The sequence below is a fragment of the Scomber japonicus genome, chromosome 7, assembly GCF_027409825.1.
Source record: "Scomber japonicus isolate fScoJap1 chromosome 7, fScoJap1.pri, whole genome shotgun sequence".
NCBI classification, from domain to species: Eukaryota; Metazoa; Chordata; class Actinopteri; order Scombriformes; family Scombridae; genus Scomber; species Scomber japonicus.
The window spans coordinates 16558179-16570212 of NC_070584.1; the positions used below are offsets into that span (position 1 = coordinate 16558179).

Below are 12034 nucleotides of genomic sequence, written 5' to 3' on the forward strand. Positions count from 1 at the left end.
AGAGGAACAGGGGCCCAAATTCATTAATAATTCAATTAAAGAAATATATGCCTGGAATGACTACCTTTGTAACACTGTGAAAGGGATATTAAAATATATGTATGTCTTTAAAACAAACCTATGACTAAGGTTGGTTCAAAGGCAGCTACAATTATATCAACACATAATAATAATACTGAAGCTTGGAAGACATCATGCAATTAAGACACTTCAAAAAAGCTTTGAGCTTTAGATAAGGTGCATTAGACACTGGTCTCATTTTTATTGATTTAAGATTTTAACAGTTAATGTTCCCTCATCCCTTACCACATCCCTAACCCTAACCCTAACCCCAACCCCAACATTGAAAGAGTAATGAAAAAAAGTGCTTACTCACTATTTGACTAAATATATGATGACATTTAGCAAACATTCACATTCAACATTCATGTAAATGTAGCTGCATTCACTGTCCGTGTACACATATTCACCTGTTGAGCAAACATAACACGTAAAATAAAAAGAAAGGAATATATATGCTTAACTGTAGCTTTACTTTAGTGTCTGATAATAATAACACAAACACAATGACAACTTCACTGCTGAGTATAGATCATGCCATTCAATTTGATACTAGAAACCCAGATTAATTTAGCTAACACTGAACACACCTCATTGGTTGCTTGTCACAGAGGGGATTCTTAAGTGAATCATATTATTGTTATCTTGTAGCTTGTGGAGGATAAAAATGAATACATTTTCACGCTTTATAACTAACTTAAAGAAACTGGAGAGACGTGTTGTGTGGCGGTATCCATACTCGTTTTGCATGGGATGTAGGATAATAGTCCCCATCTGTCAACTACAGTCACTTTAACTCATAGTAATTGCAAATACTATTAACACAAATATATATTTATATAAATTCTCCCGACAGCTGTTGCTGTGTTACACTGGATGTAGCAGGAATAATGGGAATTTATTTATTTATTTTTTTAAAAACACCCCAGAAAAAGGGCACTTTCTCTCTAGGAGGCCAAACAGCAGGTGCTCAAGGCCTAGCTATGCACGTGCCCAGCATGGGGAGACAGTATGCTCATGAACAAACACATACTGTATGTGGACACACACACACACACACACACACACACACAGACACACACATACACACACATACACACACACACACACACACACACACACACACACACACACACACACAGCAAACACATCTATCCTTTATCTGGTGCACAAAGCCCTTCAAAAGTTCCATTTTTACTTTGTTTGTCTTGTTTTGTCTCCTTTATTCCCACCCGCCCTGTAAATACACCTCTGTGGCCTTCAGTCCTCAGACTGATGAGAAAAATAAAAGCAGCGTCTCCCTCCCTCCCTCCCTCCCTCCCCACTTCCTCATTAGTCTGCCCTCCTGCTTTCCTTTCCTCTCACTTGCCTTTCTGTCTCCCTCTTCATCCCTAAACCTCTCTCCTCTTATCTCACTCTTCCTCCACCTGTTTTTTTCCAAGTACCCCTCGCAATTATTCTTGCACCTCTGACTCTTTCTCTGTTTTTTTTTACATTTTCCACTGACCTGAACACACATTTATTCCTGTTTCTACTGGATGCCTACACAAGGAAAGAGACAAGAATGAAAAAACGAGGTAAAAACAAAAGAAAAATAGAAAAAAGGGGAGGTTGAGGAGATGAAGACTTTGAAGTCAATATTATGACTGCTAAATAAAACTGACTGAAGAGGTGAAATCACGTGATGATTGCTACATAATTTCACATATTAAAGACACAGATAAAGGTGGTCACAAATTTTAAGGAAGGAATTTGAAGGTAAGTGGATTATGTAAATGGGGTGCAGATCTGTAATCACATGATTTACAATGTTGTGTGAAAGTACCATCTTCATATTTGGTCTTTTGCTTTAAGATGATTGCATATTTGATCATCACACAGTTAGACACATTGCAACACACACCCAATTAAACGTGACACAGTGGTGAGAAGAAGTCTATAGTGTTAGGAGACACACTGTCATCTGATTTAATTAAGAGAGAAGAAGGAAAAAAGTGAAAGGGAGTGAGAGAGACTGAGAAACAATACGGAGAGAAGGAGACAGAGAATGGGGGTGAAGAATTAAAATAGCTCACCACCATCCACACAAATATAGAACTTGAATTACCCATATGAGCTTCACACCTCTAACAATACCACTTTTGGATTTTTCACCTCCCCCTTTTCACCTGCAATTACAAACTCTCTGCACCTCCCTCTGCTGTCTTTTCTCCATCCCTCCTTTATTCCCCTTCAATAATCCTTTGCTGCTCCTACCACCTCTGTCATTTCATCCCCCACTTCCTCCATCTCTCCATCTTTCTTCAGACCATTAGTCAGTCCTGGCTGCTCTTCAGTTGTTATGGAGACTAGAGGATGGAAGGTCTAAAAATGGCTTCCTCGTGTCATCCACTCTAATTCAGTGGATGTCCTGGACCCCGTTTTTCAGTAACCTCTGTATTTTGAAGTCATGTGATGCCCTAAAAGTTACAAAACTCATTATTTTCTGATGTCAAAAATCACGTAAAAGGGATTTTTCTGTTTTGTTAGCTTGTTTAGGTACAAGGCACGATGTAGCCGGCTCACAGTTTATGGCTTTTTTTGTGTTTGTGTCTTTATCAGCATTAAGCCATTACAACAGTGCTGATTACTGCTTAATTCAAATAGATTAGACATGTTTTGATCACCTACATTCAAGAAATTGGATACCCAGTGACAATGTGACTGAAATGCGCCCAGACGGGGACATTTTAATCTGTTTTTTTGTCCCTTTTTTCTACTGTTGAGAGCTGTCCATGGTTCTGAACTAAATATTAAAGTAATTTGTTATTATTTTTTATTTGTTTGTTTTTGTTTTATCTGTTTCTAATCTTTTCTGAAAAGCATACTATAAAATACAAGTAGATAATGGAAGCATTTTAGCTGCCTTGACAAGATGCTTTCTTCTCTCTCCCACTCCGCCGGGACTGGATAAAAATGACATGTATTTACAAACTAAACAAAAAACATAATATCAGGGGCCTGTGCCATGAAGTGAGATTAGTTGGTTAGGGAGCTATCTTTGGGCTTAACTCAGGTTTTTTGGTATCACTAAGCTGGCCCTCTTTTAAATAGGATAAATCACCCTGGCAACTTATATTGAACAAGTAACTTGCTCCACAGCAGAAAAACCTTAGATGATTTGATCACAATCTGTCGACACCCTGACTACTGACCGACCAAGGAGTCATCTTTCCTACAGGATCCCAACATGGACAAAAGTCTGACTTTACAATTAAGTGACAAGTAAAAAAACAGCACTATATATTTTATAGCTCAGTGGAAAGATTCTATTGTTCCAGGCTTTCTATTTCCACTCTGGTTTTAAAACAGAGCTTCCAACAAACACATCATGATAATTTTAGCTGCATTTTAATTGCGCAAAGTTGATATTATCCCCGGAGTGACAGCTGACAGCGTGGATAATTTTACACTCACACAACTTTGTGATGACAACTAGAAATTAAAACGAAAGATTGTCTTTTATTAGAAAAATAATCCACACGCTGTTAATTGGCTCCCATTATTATAAATGCAACATTTGGATAAGACAGACCTCATAAGTCATTAACTACCTTTCCACTCTTTGCTTCGGTAGAAGAAACAGTCTGCCAATTACTTTTAAGTTGTCTTTTTTATGTTTCATATTCAGAATGATTTCTTCATCATCCAACTAAATAGCAATAGCAGACTTTAAAATGAATACACATGTATATACACATATACATGAAGATGTTGTCAAAAAACAACTGTAACCTTTGTCACAGTTCTCTGCAGACATCAGCTACACTGCACTCACTTGCCGTCTGGACATTGGAGGCTAGCGATAGAAAGTGGCAGATGTAAGTCAGCCAAGGAAAGCACAACATATGGCTGATTTGGCGCAAATGAACAATTTGGCAGACGGTTTGTTTCTTCCCTGTCGTTTTCTCCCAATTGCAGGACTATTCATTTATTGGTTTATTGTTTGTCTTGGCTTGGTGTATTTTATGATTTAAATAGAACTACTCATTAGTATCAAACACAATGTTAATTTACATACAACATCAGTGATCATGAAGACAATGTGTAAACAAAAATGAGAGACTATCCATTTTGCCAGTGTTTGTTTTTTTTAATAAATATTATTCTCTATGGCTTTCTGTTGCATCAGAGTTACTTTTTAATCTATGATAATTTCTGGCAGTCTTCACAGTACATTTGAGAAACAACTGAAAACCAAAACCAATAGTTTCCAGATCTTTCCTAGTCTCTCCCTTACAACTAAGAGACAACACAAGTCTGTGCCAGAGTCATAGCCCAATGGTGCATGAGAGGGTCCAGAGGGTTATATTGATTGAACTGCGGTTGTTACTTAATAGAGACATTAATTGATCTCAGAGACAACACACATCTGATAGGTGTCTGTTGTATCCATAATAAAGTCACTTTTAGTCACTACAGAGCTGTCACACACAAAAACATCTTTGTTCGCCTTGTAGGCATTATGTAAGATACACACTGTAGTGAACCGAGCTGATGCCCTGGTCAGAGTTGTCAGCTATGATAAGTGAGTAACAGTGACATACGCCGCAGTACTGACAGCTCCCCGCTGCGTGACAAATCTGTCGTGACAACTGTCATGCCGTGATAATGATAACGTTGTGACTTATGCTCCATGTCACTGTCAAGCTGCTAACTTATATGATATGAATGCACTATTGTAATAATATTAACTGTACAGCATGTGTTATTCATGCTGCTGGTTCTCAGTTCTTCAGTGGAGGTCTAATCAGACAGGGTGATTGAAAACACCTGTGTGAGTGTGTAAGCTGTCCCAACCAGTATGCACAATAGACTCTTTTCACAGCTTGTGTACATAACAACATAATGGCTCTGTAAGTTATTTTTTCTGCTTTGACAAGTCAAAATGTTTGACATGAAAAAGGCCTTTAACTGGATCATCTAAATGAAATGCTGTAATTAGTAATATCAGTCTAATGTAAGATAAGATAAGATTAGACTTTATTGCCTTCCTTCGGAGAAATTGGTCATGGTCATCCAAGAGAAACCAGGTGCAGCACATAGCCTTCTCATATACACACAATATATACATTTACAATTAAACTACAGTTGACATGCAGTGTCTGACACATATACACCAAAACATTGATCAGAAATATTGCATGACGACCTACACCAACATACTGCCATTCCCCCCATTAAGGGCATAATAATGTCACCCGCCAACATCCCACCCAACTCACACCCCTCATCCTCACATCCCTTTCTGTTAAGTAGTTTGATTAAAAGTCGAACTAGGGAAAGTATACCTGTTCAATTCGCAGTTTGGTAAACTGTACCATCTGCCCTAATGCCTCAGCCCTTTGAGAAGAATGTGGTTTGGGTCACAGATGATTGTAATTAATGTAATGTATTGTGAGTATAAGGTTAGTTGAACAATTACTGTTAAAGTTATTTGGCAATACATTATTTCAGAGTTCCTGGAGAGCTGTGAAGACAATGTACGATAGTCTTACTGTTTCAGTGTGTACAGTCCAGCAGCATGGTTTGCAGTATATTGCATCAATCAGAGAGAGTCCAGCAGTGTAAAGTACTATGAAGAAACACACCACAAGATAGAAATGCAAAAAAAAAAAAAAAACAATACAAAAAAAACACACACATTAAAACATACCCTCTGATTGCATGGTAGTGTATGAAGGCAATTACAATTAAATATTGTGACATTGCACCTAAAACCTAATCACATACTAGCCAGAGAAGAATGTAACCATTCATTATGAGGGTGTTTAGCCCTTGGCTTATTTTCAATGGATATTTTTAGTTTGGTTTACCTGTAACTTTTCATGATTCATTAATCTGCCCATTATTTTCTTGATTAATCGATTAAACTATAACATGAAAAAACTGAGACAAAATGGCATTCACAATTTCTCAGAGCCAACAGTGATGCCTTCAAGTAATCAATTAACTGTAGCAGCCGTATCAAGCCAGAAGAGCACAAGGCATTAAAATTACAAAACCTCTGAAGCACACAATAAACACAGAGTTAAACCCAGACCTCAGGACAACCGTTTCCCCCACCTTTTTCTCACTATACGAATCTTCAGTCCTTCCGGTATCAGGGTGATGCCAGACCTGGCTCTGAAGCCCTAAGACCAAATGGCAGTACAGCCCAAACAGTGTGAAATTTATGCCCACAGAACCTCTAAACCTGAAAAACACCAGACCTGGAGTGAGGGCGGTGCAAGTGCATGACCGATGCTTGATGCCCACAGAGCCTGTATCACTACACTACAACCCTACAAAGAAAACAGGATTCACTGTCGACATCTAAAGTGACTTTTGATAACTTTTAACACCAGAATCATTTAGGGACCACAACCTGGATAGTGTGTGTCTTAGTCCCGAACTAACACAAACACGCTCACTCAGGACATTCCTCAAAGTGGAAACTATTTTTCAAATAGTATTGTTTTAATTTGACTAACACAACAAGATCATTTACTTTTCTATATATATTTAAGACCTGCCTTGCAATTATGTTTTGCAAGCTACCTTGTCCAAGAGTAATTATTTGAAAAACAACAATAGAAAATGTTTTAATAGTTTAGTAAGTCTGTTATCAGGTATGTTGATGAATCTATTCCAGTCGCAACATGTCACTGCCATGCTGCACTTCATATGGCTCCCATCCCTCATGTCTTATCAAGTCACCACATACTGCAAGTTTTGCAGCCATTTTCTGCACCCCCAGACAACAGTGCATAACTCTATTCTGAAAACTGCATCAACATTTGTTTGCTTACAATAACTGCAGACATCTGCACTGCAATCTAAAATAGGACAGACACAAGATTTATACAACTGTGTATAGGTTTCATAACCAAGGTTGCTACACAGCTTAACCTTATTGAGAACAGCTCCAAGTAGCCTATCTGTAGAGTCTGATGAGGCTTTTATTCTTTCTTTAAAGGTTAGATGGTCAGTAAGTCATAAGTACCTGTTCCTTGTTGTTTCACTGATTCAGTTTGTATTTAATCTCTAATGCTCCATACTGCATTCAGTTTTTTTGATAATAAAAAGCTCCTGTTTTCTCCAGAATGTGCAGTCTCTGCTAGACACATGCTCACACACATTTTCAGTAGTGACTCAGTTGTTGCTTTCACATGTGACGACTCAGAGAACAACATGTGAATGTGCAGCAGTCAATACGTTTTTAAGGCCATTTTTGCCACACGGCCAAATCATAATTTAAGACTCTGACAAAAACAGCAGTAGTGTGAGTTTGTATGATTGCATATTATAAAATAAGAACTGGTCAAGAGAACATTTAATGATTAAAAATAGATAGATTTGATAATAAATTACAGATGTGATAGTATAACAAGTTGACCATCTAACCCTTGCAAACAGATTTCTTTCTAAAGTGTCCTTGAGCAAGACAATGAATCCCTTCAAGCTACAAGTATGTTGTATTGTGTTTGGTGGATTGTTTCCTGAAATTAAACATTCTGTTCTACTTTTCAAATGTTGATTTAGTTTGTTCATGCACAAGGAGCAAATAGCTGATCTTGCCGTACAGCGAGGTCAACATTTCCATTTAACATTTTGCACATACACATTAGACTGCATTTAAACCTCTCTATAGAAGGAACAGAACACAGTATCTACCTTCAGGGATAAAATAAATCATATGTTCCCTATTCCATAAAGACCTCTGATTCTGCAAGATGATCAATTAAAAGAGCTGCTCTGGGGGCCCACAGTGCAGTGGGTGGTGTGTGTACAGCGGATTGTCTTGACAGAATAAGGAATTGTGTGGAGCAACTCCTACAGTTCTGCTCTGGTTGGTTTAGCTGATATAAGCCTCTCTGCCTCCCACAGTGTGCTTTCTCATTTTTAACTCCCCCCTCATCTGTCCTTTTTGCTTTGACACACACAAACACACAAGCTGAATCCTTACTCACACACATCTTATTCGAGTAGTTATGCAAGATCAAATGTTACTGCCCCTTGTATCAACAGCCGAACATACCGGCCAGACATTATGTGAATCAACTAAGCATCATCAGCATATTGGTTTATGTGTCAGTTCGCTAAATGTTTACTGTTTGGCCTGAATGAATAATTGATTTGGGTTAATGATTTATTTGCCATCTGTTGGAATAGATTGAGAGAGACAAATAGAGGAAGAGTGAGTGAGAGGTGTTAATTTAATGCAATGCAGAGATGTGTTGTTGACACACCAACTGTTTCATAGGTCAAAGGTTCACTTGCAGCATGTAAAACCAAATGAAAATCACCATGTTACATAAGAGTTTAACCAAAGCACCTCCGCGCAATATGTTTTTATTAATAAATTATAAAGTGTACAAGGCAAAAAGAAGGCTGAAGGTTTGCAAAGACATATTAAATGAACAAGCAAACATAAAATAAAGGATAGGAAAATAATAAAGGTCAAAAATGTGTTCAACTGATTCCAACAATGTGATGTTCACTGTAATGGTTGTGTATATTCATATTCAGCCTTTTTTTTTAATGGGCTATTTAGAGAACATTTCGATCCAAGCAGGACTACATCGCCTTTTCAGCTTTTCTCTGTGAGATTGCAAACTTGTCTGGAAAACATCCAGAGAAATATATAGTTTTTTATTGTATGTAAAGCATATTCTTTTATATGCTGAAATAAAGATTATTGCATTTTGGCTTGGAGCTCTATTTTGTGTCTTGCAGACCATCAAAGCCATATGTAACACACTGCTTGTTGGCAGCGATACATCTCAAGGAGCTGCCTCAATATTCCCTCCACAGCAACACTGACAAACAAACAGTGTCCTCAGAAAACCTTGTGCTGCATTTTGTTGCCAGACACTTACAACTATTAGCTTTCTCACACATTTCAAAAAATATATCAACACCTGGTACAAATGGTCTAATCAGTGATATGACTGAAGGCATATTTCTGGTTAGATTATCCTGCTGATGCCAATTTACAGCTGATTGACGAGAATGACATCTGTCATTTCCACCCCAGCCAGACTCCAAGGTAAAAACACTGTGCATCGGTGTAATTCACCAAGAGCAATGGTTTCTGCATTCATCTCAGTGGTAGCTCAGTGCCACTTTAACCCAATATAGAATGCAAGTCTGGGGTCAAGTGAGATTTTATTGTTTCACTTCATTAACAAATCTAGTTGTGCTGCACTAGTTTAAATGAAAATCCACTAGTGGTGTTTTTTTTTAATTCAACACACTGGGTCAAAAAGCCCTGCACACTGGGTATTTCAAACACCCTGCAGCCTTCTGAATTTCTCTCTTTGGTCTCACTTAACATCCCTCCCCTCTGGACACTTATCCATCCAATATAGTTGCTTGTCATAGGCACTCATTCCGATATTTCTCAATATCCTTGGCCTGTAACACGTAGAGAGGAGACAGGGGTTTCTGCAAAAGTCTAAAAACACTCTCCAAATTAGCTCTGCTTGAGACTCCGATGTGGACTGTGTAATCAAATAACTCTACATTTGCAGGGAAACTGTGGCTATAAGAGAGCAGTCACTTTCTTCTTGCGAACAGCAGGGATGGTTGATTCTGACACCTCTGAGAGGACATTGTATGCTGGTTAAAACAAAGACTCACAGCCATATAATCCCTGCATTTCTTCCAGTGTTTATCATTCAATGACAGAAAGAAAGTTATTCTAAAAAAAGAAAGATTAAAAATATTGTTTGATTGTGATTCACAGTACTGCCTCATAATTAGTCTCTATACTCTCTTTTTATTCATAAATACCTCATAATTAAATGGGTGATTAATCCTTATTGAAGCTTTCAGAGAGCAGAGAGAGTTTATTCTTCAGGTACACTATTTTTTTGGAGAAAAAACATTAACACTCATAACCTACCTAAAACAGGAGGACATAGCAGTCATCATGATTTTATAAATGTTATTGACTATAACGAATGCAACATCTTTGTAGGGTTTTTTTTTTTAGTTTTTTTTAGTAAAAATTGCTCAAATTTAACCCAGAACACCCTTTATGTACAAAAATTGCATTAACTAAACAATAACAAAAAAGATTAAAATTAAATATTGCCATTTTTGTATATTCTGGGTCCCTTAAAAGAAAAAGAAAGGTGTTCTGGGTGTTTTTCCTGTCAAATTTTAAAAAACGGTCAAATTTGACCCTGAACAGTATTCACAGGTTAAATGGAATGAATTTGATTATTTCCTGTATTGTTTATCTGGTTTGTTACACTGGTTTGTTTCAGCGCCAGACTCTGCAGAACGAGGCACAGTGGTCTCAGTTTTGGGGTTTATACTGTATGAGGCTTTTTCTTGATTCTTTACATGATCTACAGCAGTTTTATAACAATCTTTTTAAAGGTTTAATGTAAACTAGATGTCTGCCAGACTTGATTCATGCAGCACTTTTTGCCTGTTTGATGGTATAATATCTCTGGAAATCGCACTGACATACATCATGTAAAAGGAGCTGTATCTCATCCAGTGAAGTGTATGTATGTCAGTCTCTCTCAGCTCATTGTGTACAGTGCTGCCTGCCCAGCACGGACACCTGCTGCGCCTCCATATCTGTCTGACTTTGAAACATGTCATTTCACTCTGAACTCCTTGTGAGGAGATTCAACAACAATTTAAGTTGTGGGAATACTGTGTTTCTCCTTGTTTTTTTTTAAACAAGTCTTTTACCAAAGAAATACAAGTCAGACTGAAAACTGATATACTGCATGTATGAATGAAATTGGCTGCTTTTTTGTCAATCAAAGACAATAAGGAACAGTCTATCAAAAGGGCAGTCTGCCTGGAATTCAATTTTCAAAATGACATTGCTAGTTCATAATTCAGAAACATTGCCGTGGATTTCAGCTCAACCCTTTTTGCAGGATTTTGGGAACTTTTGCTGGTAGTTGAACTGAAATTAATTCAACTTGAATCCCAGCTAACATCAGGACCACTTTCATCTTAGTGTAGCACCTCATCTTCTCTGATCAGATACCAGACTGAACTGCATAAAGACGCTCGACTCAGTCTTTGTTTCATGGCCCACTAAGTCTCTTTATAAAATCAAGGAGGATGGAGAAAGAAAGAAACAGAGAGAGAGAGCGAGAAAGAGGGCATACGGGGACAGAGCGTGAGCTTGTTAGACTGTCTATTTCCTCAACACCATCATCATTATTCACTGACTTAATTCAGGATCACAGCTAAAACACCACCTTCACTGAGAGGACATTGTTTGAATGTCACTAACTACACAATCTGCCTCTCATGTTTTTTCTTCATCTTATTCACTCCCAGATTCATGTTTTATTTAGTTTGACCTGCAAAACAAAGGCTAGTTAAAAAGTGAGAGAAAGGTTTTGCCAGCGGTCTACCTGTTCCTTTTTTTGGGCACACATAAAGAGCAGATGTATATAAGCACATTAGACTCTGAAATCTATGGATGCAATGTCATGAATGTGGCAAAAATCTATCCTGATCTATAGTCTAATTGTGGAGACATTGACCAGAGAAGCAGCAGGACTGCAGGCAGTGACAGCCTGACTTGGGGTGGGGTCCTCAGTCACCACAGTAACAGCTCATGGGGACATATCCACTCCTGCTGTGTCTGAACTCATCAATCGATCAGACAGCAGATGGAAAATAAGATTGGAGAGGACAGGTCTGTGTGTGTGTGTGTGCGCGCGCACCTGCGTGCGTGACAGTATGAACTAGTCAGTTTTAACCAGTTTTAACAGGTGTATGACTGCCAAACAGACAGAAGGTGTTGCTTGGCAAAAAGACATGCAGTAGTGGCACATTTGGTTCATACACATGAATGCACACACACATGGTCACTTTTGGGGACATTATATGAACTTACATTAATTTTCTGGAGGCTAACCCTAGCCATAAGCACTTATCCAACAAGCTTTTTCCCAATTGGGGATAC

The 12034-nt window shown here is 38.0% G+C and overlaps 1 protein-coding gene across 1 annotated transcript in view; it reads right to left on the minus strand.

The window, feature by feature from the left end:
* The window catches only part of LOC128361846 (voltage-dependent R-type calcium channel subunit alpha-1E), an 84697-nt gene that overhangs the window by 36184 nt on the left and 36479 nt on the right, over positions 1 to 12034 (minus strand). The window lies entirely within an intron of this gene.